At 32.7% G+C, this 19,032-nt stretch overlaps 1 long non-coding RNA gene across 4 annotated transcripts; it reads right to left on the bottom strand.

Annotated features, from left to right (window-relative positions):
• Positions 1 to 3,523: 3,523 nt before the first annotated feature.
• LOC140814454 (uncharacterized) lies at positions 3,524 to 6,548 on the bottom strand. 4 transcript variants are annotated; one of them, XR_012114105.1, is made up of 2 exons: positions 4,933 to 6,548; positions 3,524 to 4,020 (listed from the first exon to the last, which is right to left on the bottom strand). It is a non-coding gene; the product is annotated as an uncharacterized lncRNA (long non-coding RNA). The 4 variants fall into 4 exon arrangements; XR_012114106.1 differs by having other exon boundaries at positions 3,524 to 4,008; XR_012114104.1 differs by having other exon boundaries at positions 4,954 to 6,548.
• Positions 6,549 to 19,032: the final 12,484 nt, after the last annotated feature.

Raw genomic sequence — 19,032 nt, 5'->3', positions numbered from 1 at the left:
ATGCGCATTTTAGAATCCTTGCCCATCCATGTCAATTGTCAACCTAGGAAACCATTCCGAAGAGCGTAAACGCTCTTTCACAGTATAATTTTTACATTTTAAATGAACTGTATTATATATATTTTTTTAAAAAAAAAAACAGAATTTTTACTATTATTGATAGATTTTAAATCTATGATTTATAAATATTTCAAATTCTTCGACTAAATAATTCCAATAACAATTATGGTAGATTTCAATAAAGAGTAGGTCTCTTGTGAGACGATCTCATGAATCTTTATCCGTGAATACCGATATTCACAATAAAAGTAATACTCTTAGCACAAAAATTAATATATTTTCATGGATGACCCAAATAAGAGAACTGTCGCACAAAATACGCTCTGTGATCGTCTCACACAAATTTTTATCTTAAATAAATATGAGATAAGTGTAATCAGAATCTAAACTTTGAAATTTTTAGATAAGTGTAATCAGTAGCTCAACTTTGAAATTTTTTGTGTGTGTTAGAAAGACGTTTGTTTTAAGGAGAAGTTGGTGAAAAATCCTCAATCAAAACATTTCTTTGGTTTCATTCTCTACCCACAAAATTGTGGTACTATGTCACACAAAATGTGGTACACTTCATGTGGAAATGTGATACTAAAAAAATATCCAAAAATTGAACACAAAAAAAATCGACGACTGAAAACTGAAGGCCAATTTCCCGTTGTTTTAATCCGGTCTCGAATCCGATACATCGTGGAAAATCGATATGCATGGATAGATTTTTTTTTTTTTGGACAGAGGAAGTTGGATTGTGATTGGACATCCAAACATGATGGGACTAGAAATTTGGTTTCTTGGGGGGCATTGATAGGAGTCGTGAAGTCCATTTCTTGACATGAATAGATGCATGTTCTGTGTAATAGAGAATATCGTAACTTGGAATCCAGAAACTTTGCAGTGTTTCTGTCTCTTTTCTGGCGTACATTCATTTATTTTCGTAAATTTTTGTTTTCGTTTAACTATTAAAATATCTAACTAATAATTAAAATTAATAAATATGTAAATTTGAATAATTATTTAAAATTATTGATATAATATAATTAATATTTAAATATAAAAATGTTTATCATTTGAAATAAATATTCAAATGAAAATAACAATCAATTAAATTTTTTATTTTAGTTAAGTGAAATTGTTACTGATAAAAAAAATAAAAAAAATATTTTAAAAAACATATATTATTCCTGTTTATCAAAATTTAAAAAAAAAATCAAAAAGTCAAAATTTCTGTCAGATGAATAATTTTGATTAAAATATTTAATTATTTTTTAAAAAATATTTATTTTAAAGTTAATTAAAATAATATAAACATATAAAAATAACAAAATAAACTCAAATAGTAATCGCAATTAAATAAATGATATAATCAACGTAGATAATAAAATAAATTAATAAGAAACATCATATTCATATATATATATATTTCAAAAAAATGGAAAAATTTCGTATTTATTTGTTATTTTTTAAACATTTAATGTATAGTTATTCTTTTTATAAGTCTAAACTTTCTAAATATGACAAAAACTCAATTTACGTATATACAAATTGGAAAATCTATCTAAACAATAAATTGATGAGCATAGTCCACTTATGAAAAAGTTAAGGTAAGCAATAACTAAAATGTTTCCGAATAAACCAACATTATTCAAGTTCCGTGAATTTTGTGTTTATTCGAATGGAAGACATCAAGTTGGTTTTTTAGGCGTGCCCTATCATTATTGAGATTTACCCTCTTCCTTCTCCATAACTCGTTGTATACCTTCTTGATAACCTTCAATAAAACTTCTAAGACCATCTCTATAAGCAGAGGCTCTAAAACGCGCTGCAATGCTCGCTTTAACTGCCCTCTCTGTTCTCCCCCCGCCCAGCCAGGACGATTTACGCAGCTATCTGTAGCCGCCTTTTTTTATTAGCGATAGCGGGTTTTTGATAACCGTGCTAAATTTCGACGTTATAACCCGTCGCGATGGGACGGCGACATCAAAATTGCCTATTGCGACGGTTCTTGCTAAAAGTCTAATATTAAAAATTCTTGATATGACAACAATAGATTATTAGGAGTTAAAATCGGTTCATGAGTAATCGTGAATCTTTACTTAGTAAGCTTTAGATCCTAAAATTCATTGAACATTATACAGTGCATGTGCTTGCGAAGAAACATCTGAATTCGATCAAGAAATTTGTTTGAGTATGCTGATCATTATAACTCGATTGATGAATTAAAGGTTTACACTGTTGAGTGTGGCCTTGACGAGAGTGGACGGCAGGTTTAGTTTGTGATAGATGATCTCTTGTTTGACATGCGTGTCTACTGCACATTGAACGGGCTTTTCAGCATGAGATGAAGACGGCACTTCGCATAATTTGGAGTGACTTCTGCGATGTTGACCTCTATATTGAACAGTTTACTAAAATTTGCGTTTGATGAATTTATTAAAATCCGTTAAGGCACACTGCGTGACGATTAATGTTTTCTTTTTTATATTATTCCATGAGTCAGACCCCTAACTCTATTCTTCCGTCCCTTGGCCGCCCGCAGCTAATTGGGTTGCAAAGCAAAATCGTGAACATATTATCTGACGTCCATACAAAGAAGATTCATCATTACTGTAATCAAAATAACATGTGTTCTCCAGATACTCATTAATTCAGTGCACAGGTTGTGAACTTAATGCTATGAATTGATGGCTAAATGTATTTTGCGTGGAATTTATAGTTGACGCTTCATAATTCATGTCCATGTCGTTTCCCTGAGTCCTACAAATTATTTTTCAATAGTTACTTTCTATATATTTGCTGACTAGTGCTATTGTAACAGAAATTTATTATAGTACGTGGAAATGATAACCGCAATTCTAGTATGACAACAAGTTCATGCCTCTATGTCAGGCAGATAAATTCGATATGGCCCCTCTTCAGTATTCAAACAACTTCTATTGGTGTGATGAGTATCAAAGAAAGTATGTCATTAGGAATAAAAATATACATCTGGCCTATGTTGAATCAACTCAATCATGCACCTATGTACTATCACTCATCCAGGGTCGTCCAGGGTGCAGTCTTTATGCATCAAACATCGAACACACATATTCTACAAACCAATATATTGGACCAGATAATGATCTATTAGATTCAACTGTAGATAACCATGCAAAGTTCAATGAATCGTCAACTATTTTGGATGAACAAGTTTGTTGTTTCGGGTATATTTGTTCATTACTTAGTGTGTTCCTGCTGCAAATACTCTGTGTTGTTCCATCAAAATAAGATTAATTCTGCTGAGTCCACATGAATTAGATATAATATATGCACATCAAATAACTGTTTAGCACATAGCCAACCAACATAACCGCACTCTACAATTTCTCCAGGCGAAGATGAGAAGAAAGATAATCAAAGGAATCACTGTTATGCTGGTTAAAACATAAAAAGATGTCAGTTTATCAGTAACAGCTGAGTTCTTCTGTTGCTCAGCAACACTCATGCATATGGTAAACTTAGAAATCTCATCCTTCTTGCTATAGCATTTAACTGCATTCCAAATATAGCAACGTGGTCATGGCAAACTTTGAGAATGAATAAAAGTTAAAGAAGTTGTGCACCTCGTTGCCGTTCCTACCAAGTCATTTGGCCCAAAAGATTGGGAAACTTCAACAATACACTTGAGAGAGAGACAAGCCAAATGGGAAAGAGAGGAATGTTATGTGATTTTTCTAAAGTTTCTAGTTTTGTCCCGCTCCAAAGTACTTGATATCCCCCAACTTTTCCAACTCCATCTCCCGCTGCCGAATCCTCAAGGCAAGCACTTAAATGTCCCCCAACTTTTCCTACTCCGCCTCCCGCTACCAAATCCCCAAGTCTGCCGGTGATTTAAGCCAATAATCTCCCAATGAACCATTTTATAGCCGAAGATCAAAATTTGTCCTCGCCACCATTAGATAGAATAGTTTATCAGAGGAGCTGAAAACATATCTGCGAAATCAGATTAACCATCTACTCACCACTCACTATATTAAAGATAAGCTTCATAGGTCACAAAGAGTTTTGGGATACAGGGTCTGTAGATTAAAGATTGATGGATAAAATTCAACAAATGACAAGAAATGTCAATAAGCTAGTTCCCTTGAATCTCATCGTGTCTTCAACGGAGCATACTTTAATTTAGATGAACTAACAAAACATACGGATATAATCATATGGTAGAATCGTGTTTCAGCGTCACTTTCCTTCCAAAAAACTAACTTGAACCAAGACAAATAACACATGATATATAAGTTACCAACTAATGAATATTCTTAATATAGAAGAATAAGAAAGGACAATGTACATATTGATGAATCCATCATGTCTTGCCTAGTTTTAATGTGAACCTATAGCACGTGGTTCCCATCTGTTACTCTTTTGTAATAACTAAGAGCAATAAACAGTAGGGTTTCCGATTGTCTTGTCATTATGCAATAATTAATGTAAATTATTCATTGAGCCATTCTTATTATGTGCAGATGAAGAAACAGATCGCAGGAGCACAAAAACGAGTCTTATTATGAGAACTTCATAGTTTTCACACCACATAAAAACAAGTCTTATGAGAACTTCATGGTTTTCCACACCACACTTCTTAACTAGTCAACTTGCATGATCCCAACATTAGGCTAATCCAATATAGTAGCAAGTAAAAATAAGCTAAGTTGTCTAATTTTACAACATGTTAAATCAGGTTGATACAAAAAAAGGAACAAAAACATAAAAGAGAAAATCCCCATCCTTCGTGTTGAACAATGAAAGCAAAAGATGCTGTAATACAATTGAAATATAATCAAAGGAATTACAATTGAAAAGAAATCATACAGTATCGTAAATGAAAAGATTATCAGAAAAATTTACCAAGTACAGTGAATTATGCACCTGACAAAATCCAATCAAGAGATTTGCAATTCTTTTGCAGCATTCTTCGTGAAATTCCGAACAAACTGAAGAATGGCACCACATAACATGGGTTCATGTCATAATTTGACAGACATTCAACATTGCACTGGAAATAAAACTAGCCTATGGGCGAACAAGGCACCTTGCAAAAACAATACAATTCCACAAGCATGAGGTCCATATACGAATCCTCAGAGCATTAGCAATATTTATAGCAATATATGGCCGCTTTACGATTTTCCAAGAAAGTTTGAAGAATGAAAGCGTCTTAAACTTCATTTTGTTATAAAAGATGGCATTTCTTCGTTTCATTGTACATGGAATTTGCCTCTTTCCTTCACTGCATATCCCTAGAATAATCTCTACCACCTCCACCATTGTGTTAGTTTACAAGGCCAAAGAGAAAAGCCCAAATATAAAATGTCGATATATTTTAAGGAACTGACTTCCCGAAAATTTTAATCATTCCGCAATTCTTTACGACACCAACGCGGGAGCATAAAAATGCTTCAACGTCAGTAACAACTTTAATATATACCAACACGATAACAAAGAATTCATCATACTATATGAAATTATATATCTTGACCAATTCAAGACATTTCATCAAACATATGGAAGCTGTATATAATCATCAAACATGTATCGAATTTGATAAAGAATGAGAAGAAAGTGTTTGATCCTCTAATCTTGATTTCTTTTAACCTGAAATGTCGATAAAACAATATGTATTCTTGTAATCTTCGTATAAACACTTGATTTCTCTACTGATAACAATCAATAAGTAGGGGATTTCCCACAATAAAATACCCACAGGCGAAACATTAGATTGAAAGGGAAAAAAAAAAAAGACAGTTTCACTCGATTGCGTCCGACCAAAAGCCAAAATTGATCACTCTGTTTCTAGTTTCCTCAAAACTTTCTTTCATACAATCACCTCAACCAAAATGGGTATTGCTTTCTTTAGAGGAAAAATCATTCTTCTCAATAAGATCCCTCAACATATTAAATGTAAACTCGGAACTGTTAGGATCACTGGTAGGTGACTCAACGGAGGAATCCAGAGTTCCTGGTTCCTTCAAGCACGAGAGACACCCGGGGATCTTGCTCCTCCTCCACCAACACCCCGAATTTACATAAAGATCCTTCTCCTTCCTCTTCTCTCCAATCATCCTCTTGCCCTTTCTCAGGCGAAAAAAAGCGACCCTTTTGCCACTTTTACTCCACCCCTTGGAATTTTTCCTTCCTTCTCCATCCTCATCATCGCCACCGCCGCCTCCCCCACCTCCTCCGCCGTTTCCCCCACCACCTCCGCCGTCATCCTTTGATCGATCTTTATCCGACATTAAAATAAAATACACTACAATGTAATATATAACATCAAGAAATAGTTGGCCATAAATTTCTAAGGCCGTGAAGAGATTGGATTGAATTTCACAATTCGCGAAGAACAAAAGAAGGAAAGCGAACGAGGTGAAAGGGAAGAAAATGGAGAGTTGAGGGATTGTAACTGCGTCACATACAGCTTTGCGTGACAGCTCCCAAATTTTGTTGCCTTTTTTTTCTTGTTTATTCACAAAGGTGGCTTCTCCGACACGTGTTCAGCTTCGTAATAATAGCTCTGGTACGAGACGACCTCACGAATATTTATCTATAAGACGGATCAATCCTACCGATATGCACAATAAAAAATAATACTCTTAGTATAAAAAGTAATATTTTTTCATGGATGATCCAAATAAGATATCTGTCTCACAAAATACGATCCGTGAGACCGTTTCACATGAGTTTTTTTTCAGTTCATAAATATTATTATTTTTTTTTTTTGCTAGATAATTATTACCAACAAATATCGTCTGTAACTTTCGAGTTTAACAACTAAAAATAAAATTCAACGTGTTATAGAATTTTTTTCAAATTTATTATTCATTCACATGCATTTTTCAGGTCGTGACTTGTTCAGAGCCGTCTTCAGAAATTTTGAGACTCTAGGCTATTTTTTTAGGTGAATGTTTTATATAATTTTTTTTAAAATTAAATATACAAATATCACATAAAAACTGATAATTAAAAGCCTAAAACTAAAGCCCTAATTATATTAGAGGCCCTAACAAAAAGAGAGACCCTAGGCGGCTGCCTAGGACGCCTACCCCTAGAGCCGGGTCTGGACTTGTTGCAGTATTTTCTTTTCGTAAGTTCATGATATCAAGTTTTAGTATTTGGTAGAACAGAAATATCGATCTCACAAAAAATAAAATTTAATTATCAATTAATTACCATAATTAAATAATCACACTTTATTTAGAGAATTTAATAGAATATTTTCGTTAATTATAAACTTAAATTAATGAAAGCGTGTCAACGATTTAAAATCGGTGAGAATAAATATACGATTTCACTTGATCTTCACTATATTAATTTATCGTTGACATCTATATTTATAATTTTAACACGTTTACTACCCAAAAATTCTCAGTTATTCTTGCTCTCTTTACCAAGCAATACGTAAGAATCAATTATCTAAAGTCGATTTCAATATACTTATCACAAATCAAACAATAAAACAATAGCACGATAATTCTTTTAATGGATTCGTTGGAGTTATAGGCCTTCCGAACATATATACATCAATGATATATTTTCCTACAGTCATATTCAAAATCTTATCTCTCGAGTGATACATTTCAAATAAATATGACAATCCAATTAGTGATCAATTAATTGAAAGTAATAAGATCCAGAAATACAAATAAACAAAGAAGTAATTTGTATATATGAATCAAGAATTCATAAATAAATATTCGACCAAACCACGACATCCTCTAGATTTAATAAATCAGTTAATGGATGAAAAACAAAAAAAATAAATTCATTTTCTTCAAAATCACTAATAGACTAAAATTAAGTAAGAAGAAGGGAAGAAAAATCGAATCAAAGTCGCAACACCATCCTCGATAGATGCACTCTTTGTCTTCGTTCTTTGTTCTTGCTTTCTTTCATCTTCTCTGGATTTTTGTGCATGACCGCCGCTCTCCTCTTGTGGCTAGAGGGTTTAAATATTTATCTGTGCGTGAATGATTGTGAAAACCCAAAAAAAGCCCGTCAGATTCTACGTCGTGCCTCTCCCGCTCACGCGCGCTTTTGTTTTCTCGAAATTTAACTTTTTTCCCCTAATAAAAAGAAACTTATTTTATTAAATCAAAAAAAGAAAATGAAAATTATTGTATATATTTAAATAAAAATCTTGCGATATAATAAATGTAAATATTAATATAATGATATACGAATGTACCTTGAGCATTATTCTCCTCTGCAATACCATATTACATTTGTATGATATATCCTAAATTAACTATCCCCTTCTGAGTTATGATATTCATCTCAATTCTGCAAAAAAATTTAACTTCGACCTTTTGGTGTATAAATTTTATTAAAATGTAGTTTTTTAGTTAAAAATAAATTATTCAGACAATGTTTGGTTTTGTTTTTGCGCTTTAAAGAGTACAGTAGAAAAAATAATCTGAAGTTGCATTTAGATGGATGAATTTGAAACTCATATAGTTCAATTATAATTTTATTATTAACTTAATTTCATGTCTTACTTACATAACCATTAATTACATAAAAGTAAAATGAATTTCAAATGCTTGTATTATTGGGTGACTTTGAAATTCATTATCATTAAGCGGAAACACTATATAAACATACCATGAGTTGAGTTGAAATTTATGATATCATAATAATTTCATAAACAGTCTGTTCTTTGATCTGACTTCGAATATCTATTGATCAGTATATCCAAAACACATAATAATGATAAAATCATAATTCCACCAATACATGAATTTCGAAACACGTCAGAAATCGATGAAACTTACTTCCTTGAGTAGCTCTTGAAGAGAGGATTATAGAACTGTGTTCGAATTCAAATCCTGGTAACCGGATTGAATAAAATCAATCTAGTGTAAAGTGAAGCTTGAGGGAAATTGTAATGGCAACTCTCGGTTTTCCTTCTGAAAGTCCCAAAGAAATGAAACTTATTTATATATCAAATTCATGGTGAAGACAAGTGTCCCACTCTATCCCATTAATTGCACTTTAGCCCCTGAAATCTTCACTATTTGCAATTTGGTCCTCACAACTCTTTTTAATTCAATTTCAATCCTAATTAATTACAAAAACCGTGGAACCTAATTCATGGTTCCAAAATTCATAAATTAAATAATCTCGGATTAAAATGATAACATCCCGGGCCTTACATTATGTATATCAATCTTACCGTTTTTTTTTTATCTCCGACCATGTCAACAGCAGAGACAACATTATCCGGTAAGATTTGACGTCGCTCTTGTACGGCCCATATAATCAACCTAATCAAACGATGCAACGTCAGCAACTTGACGTACGAGAACTTCTCAGGAGATCACTCATCCCAGTACCACTCTTACTAATGCATGCTCAACCCAACAGTCCTCTCAAGAAGTATAGAAATATGTTTATTGAGATACATCGCTCTGATATCAATTGTTATGATCAAGCGCTTACAATTAGGCCAAAAACACATTAACTGTTTGCCCACCCAATAATATCCATATAACTTATTTTCGGAAATAAATAAACTTTACCATATGTGAGTTAGATAGTTTTTGACCTGATGATAAAATCCCGATCATACCATGAATCACTTTAAACACTCCTCATAAATCGATATAGACAACGTTCTACAGTCGTGCAACTGCTAGAAAAGATCACATACAGGGACGGATCCAGGAATAAGAGTTGGGGTGGGCTTGAACTCAATATGATAAGTTATATATTATTAAAAAAAAAAGTACATTATATCGTTCAACGAAGTTGTGCCTTACGGGATTTTAAAACATAAAATTCATCAATAATAGAATTTACATCAATATGTTTAGCTAAATCTCGTTCAATATAGAGTGTCAAACAATCGGCAAGAAAGTCATCCTCCATTTTATTGCGAAGTGCCGTCTTCACATGCTTCATTGCTGAAAAAGCCCGTTTAATAGTGGCAGTAGACACAGATAATGTCAAAACAAGATGAATCAATCTAGTCAACATAACATAAACACTTGATCGTCCACTCTCGGTCAATTGCTGACACAACTCAACAAGTGTAGAAACCTTTAAATTCTGCATCACATCGAGTTTATAAATGTATCAATTCATACTTCAAAACAACAATTTCTTGATCTGTGAAATCTCCAGGATAAAACTTCTTCGCAAGCTTGCAAATATCATCACTGTTAAATGAGTCAAATGAATTTTTAGGATCTAAAGCTATACTAAGAGAAAGAAGTTTCACCGATAACTCATTGAACCGAGTATTTAACTCCATCAAAATGAAATCTATTGCTGCATTAAAAACATCAAAGTGGTAATGATGTTCTATTGAATAAACCGTCGCTAATTAAAACCGCCGATCCACTTTTTATTTTTTATTTTTTAATAATTTAGCGACGGTTTTAGCAATAACCGTCGTTAATATTTGCGACGGGTTTTGATAAAACTGTCGCCGATCCCCATCGGTGACAGGTTTACTAAAACCGTCGCAAAAGTAGCGACGGTTTTCAAAAAACCGTCGCTAAACCGTCGCTAAATAAAAAAAATGGGCTGGGCTACAGCCCAGTATAGCCCTAGCGTAGATCCGTCTCTGATCACATATGGTCCGAAATCGCTTCTGAGTACTAGCTAGTTTTGTATTGAAAATTTATATATTGAAATATATTTATTTAAAAGTGAGATATCAACTCAACATTTCATTGTGAAACAAAAGTAGTTGAGTAAATAACAATTGTGGACCATGTCTCTCGGTCTCTTTCAAGTGCACCTACCCATTTATGGCCCTAATTCAACTTAATTATTTATTTGTCCTACAAAATTTTAGTCCATATTGATGTAAGTGTACCCTATGATTTTACCAAGAACGATTTGATACTTGCAAGATATATATAATATAATTTCTTTCCAAAAAAAAATTATGCATGTTAAATTCGAAAAATATATTAGTTAATTGGAGGAAGCAACTCCATCAAACTAAATAAATATATCATCTAAAAATATATAGGATATACTAACCTTGCATTTTTATGTGAATTTCAAACATTTACTTTTTAACGTGGATGTCAACTCAAGGAAGAAAATGAATGGAGGTAATCAATTTCAAATATATATTAAAAAGCATGTATCTTTTATAAAAAAGGAGTTAAATATATTATCCCAAATGCTGTTTCTTTGTATAATTTATCATAGGTTCTGTTGAAGCCCATATTTTTTAATATGTAAGTAACCCTGTCATGTCAAGAACTAATCCTGGTCCCTATAACCCTTTCTTTTTAAGTACCTTTCCAACTAATAAGTTGAAGCATAACCACGTTCCAAGCTCCAGTTCACCTCAAAAGATCGATCACACTTCTTATTCTCAATCAAGAAATACAAAATTCATGTCAAAAGTGTATGATCGAGCATACAATGATGAGAAAGGGGTCGCGAAACATCTGGTGGGCTTCGCCGTTTAGATGGAAAAAGATGTCGAGACATGAATCAAGAATGGACATCGAGATGTTACTGAAGAAGAAGCTCGAGACCATAGACGAAGAGCCGGAGAATATTATAGAAGAGGAGGAGAGTGTTTTAGAAAAGCAAGAGATTGTCATGTCGTCGAAAAAGGTCAAGTGGATTCGCTTGAAGGCGAAGATGATCAGTATGGGGTGGGTTTTTATGCCCGGCCGGTTGAGTTTTAAGGAGTCTTATGTGTTGTTTATGACTGCATTTACACCTAAAGGTTGATCGAAGGGTCTCTCCATTGGTGTTACTGGCTAACTTCCAGCCATGCCAATTATATTAATGTATGGCTCTGTGTTCATTTGAATCGATCGTTTACAGATTAATGTTACGCAGGTTTAGTGAAATTTGTTGGGATTTGTGTTTCGAACTTTTTTTGTGAATCTTGTTCGTGTATTTAACGTAGTTCTCACATGAATTTGACAAAAGTTTTTTACTTTCTTGAATAAATGTTAGACTAAAGTTAATCCCATCAATCCAGGCTTTTAGTTAGAGTAAGCTTGATGATACAGCAACTATTTCTAATCAGAATTTTCATCACTTCCAAAATAATATCATACAATTATAATACGATCCAAAATCTATTATTTAAAATTTTATAATATTTTTATATTATGATCTGATATCACTAGCAAACATGCATGCCAGATATTTTACGAAATCATCCTCCAAACACTCAAATGTTATTTCGAATATGTCGTAAAACCCGACAAAATTTAAGGGTCGCGCGCGTTGAAATGCAAAACTTTATCAAGCCTACTTTCCATAAACACTCGAGTCTTTGGGACTAGAAGTAATATTCCAACGATTTTATGAATCTCTCACATTGGATATTCTCAATATATATTACTTCTTTAGCACAACTTGTCACAAATAGCAAGTTGAAATAACTGCTATATATCATAACAAATGGAACACAGCTTCCTGCTGTGGAGAGATGAATGAGAAAGAACAGGAAGACCCCATTGACAAGAGAAGATAATAGCAGGACAAGCTTCATCCATCTTCAATATCTTTTTCACAAAATCTTCACATATCCTACCGATCTTTCTCGACAAGAGGTACGTGATCGAAAAGGGCTTCCAATTCAGCTTCTTGCTCCGCGGTAGCCTAAGACCTTTAACTCTTCTCTTCACTTTCTTCATCCAACAGTAGTGTGATCTAGGCCTCACCGGCTTCGTGTGACGACGATCACCGTGAACAAGCCTCTCGTATTTTCCAGTACCCCGACGACCCTCGCTCGAACACTGAAAATCTCTTTGAAACATTATATATATTTTCGGGATTTGAGAGATGATCATATATTAATATTCAACGAGCTTTTATATATAGGGAGTGGAGACTGGAGAGCATATGCTGCGGCTCAGAAGGCAGAGAATTGTAGAAGCACATGGAGGATCCCTTTCGCCGTATCATTTCCAACATGTACAAGTTAAAGAAAAGAGGTGAAAATTGCCAGATTTTGGATTCTTTCAACACATGGCTAACATCATTAATTTGATACCACATATGAAATGCATTGTATTCTTGGAAATAACGTAGGGAAAACATTCAAGTACATAAAAGGCTATTTACTTAAACATGAAGATTCTTGTTTGTATCCCTCTCCTAACATTATTTATACATGATCATTGGAAGGTATAAAAGAATATACAAGACATGTGCAATGATTTATATCTGTATTTGTATAATCCTAGCTAGTTTTTGATTGTTTAGTCAAAATTTTGACAGATATTAGTCCAAATTATATGGGTTCATTTAAGCACAAGATAGTTAGATGGGAGGGATTTATTTTCATTACCGAATGATTGCTCGTATTAAAAAAAGTGGGTATAAAAAGTTGGCATTTTGTGGGGATATAATGTGGACAAATGAGAGAGGTCCACAAGCTGTGAATGCATACAGTACCAAGTGTGAGGGAATGTCTGATATTATATCCTACAATAATATTTACTTTTTTAAAAAAAATAAAATTGTGTCACTTGACACATGCTACACTCACTTTTATGGATGTTATCACATACATATGTATATATTTTTCAAAATCAGACTAAACTGATTTACTTTAAAACAATAATTTAATCGATCGAATTGAACAATCAAATTGAAACACTGTTATATCATATAAAATAATAATATAATATAATATAATGAATAATATGTTTTAAATTATAAACATTATAAATTTGTATATAAATAATAAAAATATATATTCCCTAATATTTATAATTTTTAGAAAATCAAAATCCAAATACTTATATATATAAGATTAAAAAAAGTAATTTTAAAAGTAAAAATAAATCGCGAACCTATCCAACCGATTTTTGTCATGTTTGACCCGCTCAACATCGGTCCGACCGGTTCTTGATCTGTAAAACAGTTTTTTGGCGATGTCCGAACCGGACTTGTGATCGATTTTTAATCCAGCCGGCCAATCTAGTCCTGTCCGATTATGAAAATAAGTCTCTTGTGAGACGGTCTCATGAATTTTTAGCTGTGAGACGGGTCAACTCTATCGAAATTCACAATAAAAAGTAATACTCATAGCATAAAAATTAATACATTTTCATGGATGACTCAAATAAGATATTAGTCTCACAAAATACGACATGTGAAACCATCTCACATAATTTTTTGCGTATTTAATTAGCACATCTCATGCCATTCGATGAACCAATTAACTAAAGGTGCAAAATCATTAGCTATGCCATGATTCAAACAAAGTCCTAATCATTATCTAGAATATTTGTAGTTTTGGCTTTAAAGTCAAATTAAAAACAATAATTGCTTGTTTCCTACACAGCATATTTATTTCTTTTACCTTTTCAAGTCAAAAGTTAACTTTTACAATTATGTATTTTGATTTCGTAACTTGCATTTTTTTCTAATTTTAATCCTGTTATGAGTCAATTTTAATCTTAACACATTAATTTGAATATTTCCAATTTCGTTTTTCCTTTTTGCCAAAAAATGAAATTTCACACCGGAAATTTCTTAGCTGGCGAAGTGATCCGGGCCCACCTCCATGTTAATAAAAAATAAAAAATTGACTCGGAAAAATCCGAGCCGTTAGATCGACCTCTGCGGACAATGCCCGCAGGGGTAGGGTCGAGTTAACCGTTTTTCGTAGGAAATATATTATGTGGCATTTTAAAAAAAAAAATTACCTAAGCAAATAAAAGGAAAAAAAAAACTAAAGTCCAAACTTAAAAATAAAATTAAAAAAATTAATTAAAAAAATCACATACATTAACCAAATCTTGAAATATGCATCTTCTTGGTGAACTTTAGTTTGTCCTTTTTTTTAATTTTATTTACACATGCAAATTTTTTTTAAAAAAACTACATAGACTAATTTTCCACCAAAATCCAAAAATTCCAACTCAACAAAATCTGGCCGTATTTCGATAGTCAATTTCAAGTTTTGGGAAAAAAATTATGGAAATTAGAAGAAAATAATATAATTCTTATTTGGGTTCGGGTTGAATAATTTTTGAATAGTACTATTGACTCATAACAAGACGACGAAAAAAATTAAGTTAAAAAAATAAATGTAAAATTTTCTTACCGAACGTCCCTACATCCGCTGACCATAGGCGAGTTTCGTATGAACTTATTGCCATTTACAAATTTATGTATGATATACAGATCGGGAAGCACAATTATTTATTTATTTTTAGTTTTTAGACATTAATTTAGCTCAATTTATCAATAATGTGTCCCGATTTTAAAAATTAAAATATATAAGCTCCCATAAAAAAAATACTTAAAAAATTCTAACTCGAGTAAAAATAAAAACCTAGCTTCGCCATTTATAACCATCTTGTTTGGTGAAAAAATTTAATAAATTGATTAGTTTCCTTCCAAATTCAACAAAATTTATATTTCTCAGTGTGGAAATTAAGACAATGGGTCCAATTTCCGGTTTATTTGGCCAAATTTGACATGTATATATATGACCCACTTTTTTTTTTAAGTTGTATGTGTGGCAAGATTTTACCCGTTGAAATGAAGTGAGGGTAGTGCCTACATAAGTAGGATCTCATTAACCCCAATTTCCAAGCATACTTCAAGCCAAAACTAAGCGTAATTTGGGAAAATGAGATGTTATTCTCATCATATTATCCAAAAGTCTATTTAATGGTGGATATTTATCAATATAATTATTTAATATTCAGATGGACGCTTGAGATAATATCCTAAGGATAGATAACTTTGAAATATTTATCCTAATATGTTATATGAGCGACTCGCAAATTTTGATATATTTATTAATATTATATAAATATATTTACAAGTGAATGGATTTATTTGCCGACTGATTAATTTATTCAAAAAATTTCAATTAATTAAAAATTTTAATGTAAAAATATAAATAAAAGTCTCCATGTAATTTATTTGGTATAAAAACTTTTGTCGGACGATATCACGAGCCAATTCTAAATGAAAAATTTCCTATTGAGTGATTCATTTCAAATAATATTTTATATATAAAAAATATTATTTATTATTATAAATATAGAAAGAATTGACCGTCTTAATACTATTTAAGTGGCATCCATTAAAGTCAACATATTGATATTTTTTAGACTTGAAATCATTCAAATTTCTATCCAATATAAATTAACATGGCACATTGCACAAGAAAATAATATATATTAAAACAGTGCAAGAAGCCAGGCTGAAATGGTCCTTTTTTATAAACATTTAATTGATTGGTAGATATACTTACTTCTTATTACTTTTTATTTGTTAATTGCACGCAGAGTACGACCCCAACATTTTCGTAAATATTATTATTTATATTTTGCTGGATTCGAGTATTTATTTTATTTCTAGTATTCTAATTTATATATCAAATATATCTAAAAGTTGTAGTGCCCAAATTGATGAGAGTAAATGAACGTTTGATCAATAAAAATTTTATTTTTTTCCTACCAATAACCAACATAGTAAAATATCACAACTAGACCATTCTAAAATCACATTCGAAAACAAGGCTTTTCGTGCGAGACTCTGAGTTGTTTCATTTGCCGATCTTCGCATATGCTTAAGTGAAAGAAAAACATTAGTACGAGACTTGAGTAATGTTCGAATTTCCAAAGGTATCGATCCAGTAAGACCAAGATTATCATCCAGTATATTAATTGTTTGTACAGGTTTAATCGAGTCTGAAAAGATACAAATATTAGACAAACCAAAACTCGAACAAAGTGTGAGAACCTGAAATTCCAACAGTAGTAGCAGCTAGCAAATTTCAGCATAAGTTAACAATTCCAACAGCAACTCATATTTTAAAAGATGATATTTTCCAGAAGACAAAATCCAGCAGACAAAATCCAACGGACAGAATCCAGCAGCAGAAGAGTTCAATGGCGAGATTTCAGCAGATAGCTACTGACTCTGCTCAGGACTTGTAACTGAAGCATTTAACATGGAATAAATGCTGTTAATGGTAGATTATGTTCATTAATTGGAAGGCTAACAGCCAGATTTTGGCCTATAAATAGCACCCTCAATATCTGAAATTGTTGTTACCAAAATTTTGAGTTATCACTCGAAATTAGAGCTAAGAACGTACATTTTTCGAAGTTGTAAAATCCAGTAGCGAGGCTAGCAGATTTCCAGATTTCAACCGAAATTTTTTAAGCAAATTACGGTAAGTGGGCTTACGTATAAATATCTTGAAATCAGTTTGATAATTCATGTTTTAAGTATTTCTGATATCTGATTTTTGAAGCACTGAAACCTAGTAAATTAATGGTAGGAATATATATTCTGAACATTACTGATTACTGATTATTGGCTCACCCCTTAGAGGAGAGAACATATAGGGGACTGATATCAGTTTAGCCATGAAATTCACGAACGTTCTCAGTGCTTACTTGTTAAAATTCTGATTACTGAATACTGATTATTGATTTTTGAATACTGAATACTGATTTCAGTTATGAAAATAAGAATTTTTGTATATTATTAAGATTACTGTTTCTGTATGAAAATGATTTCGAAAACCGAGAGTTATTCCAATCTCTGCTTACTGAGTGACAACCATATCACTCACCCACCAAATCCATCTCAGATAAGAGCGAGGAAGAATTGTTAGAAGAAGAAGAAGAAGAACATCATCAGTTCTGGGGCTGGTGAAGAAAACTGTTATTTTTCTCAGTTCTGATTTATGTAATTAGATTCCGCTGTATCTGTTAAGACAGTATTATGTTCGGTTTTACATTTCCGATGTAAAACATTTGAGTTTGTATCAGACATTGAGATATTCAGTATTTATGAATAAGAAGACTGGTTTCTGAATTTTGTACTTTTGAGACTTGTTGTTTTCGAAGTAAATTTGAGAGCAACGTCGGTGTCGACCAACCGCTGTCCCGGGGCGTGACACAAAGATCAAAGCCTAAACGAATGGCCAACAAATCCTCCCCCTTTATCACTCCATTGGAAAATACGTTACTAGCCTTTGCACAAAAAAAAACTTCCAAGTGATTTCGAATAATGTCCCTAATGCTATGTAGAATCCGTCAAATATCAAAGCCTGCATCCACATCCATTTTTGTTTTCGATCATCAAATTGGTCTGCCTGAACATCATCAATAGAGAGATAACCACTCAAACTCGAAAGCTTTCGGCTGGAATAAAGGTTCATGAATTCTCTTACAAATATCATTCCACAAAACCCACAACAACATCACAAACAACTCAAAATCCTCCCGACACATCGACTTTGACATAAAAATGCCACATTCAACAAAAGAGGCCCATTGCATCCTATTTAAGAAACAACAATATCCAGAATTTGTTCACACAAAACTCATTTCATGACAGAAAAATAAACAATGACTTATTGTAGCTCGCTGGAAATGACATAACTGACACATATCTTGTAGGATCGAGCATGTGCCGCTTTACCAAAAATTATAGCTGGTGGTAATAGTGCAACTCAAATCTTTTAAATCGCACAACAGTTCAAGCACCACGGTTTGATCGCTCTGCCAAGCAGGAACAATTATTGCACCCAACAATCTCTCTCCCAATAATTACATTCCTTGCAATCAATGTGAATTGAACCCGCGACCTTGGCTCTGATACTAATTGTAGGACCGAGCGCTTCTCGCTTTACTAAAAACTATAGCTGGTGCTAATTATGCAACTCAAATATTTTAAATGCACAGTAACTCAAGCACCACAGTTCGATCGTTCTACTAAGCAGGATAATTATTGTACCCAAGATACTTGAAATCAGCACATGATGTGTTTGGAGGTTTGCAGCAGTTGGTATCCTAACTTTGGGTGGAATATTCAGGCTCCGAATGAGCTTCCACCATGCCTGGTTTGAGTAGCTAGACTGATACGGTGGGGGAGCAAAGCTCAAGTCTTCCATCATGAAATTCCACATGGTTGAGTTTCAAACAAATTATATATGATCAAACGAGTCACCGTGCATTTTTTTATGTGTGTGTGATT

This window comes from Primulina eburnea, chromosome 15 (assembly GCF_022965805.1).
Source record: "Primulina eburnea isolate SZY01 chromosome 15, ASM2296580v1, whole genome shotgun sequence".
NCBI lineage: Eukaryota > Viridiplantae > Streptophyta > Magnoliopsida > Lamiales > Gesneriaceae > Primulina > Primulina eburnea.
The sequence above is the reverse complement of the archived record's forward strand: the minus strand, read 5'-3'. Positions and strand labels throughout refer to the sequence as shown.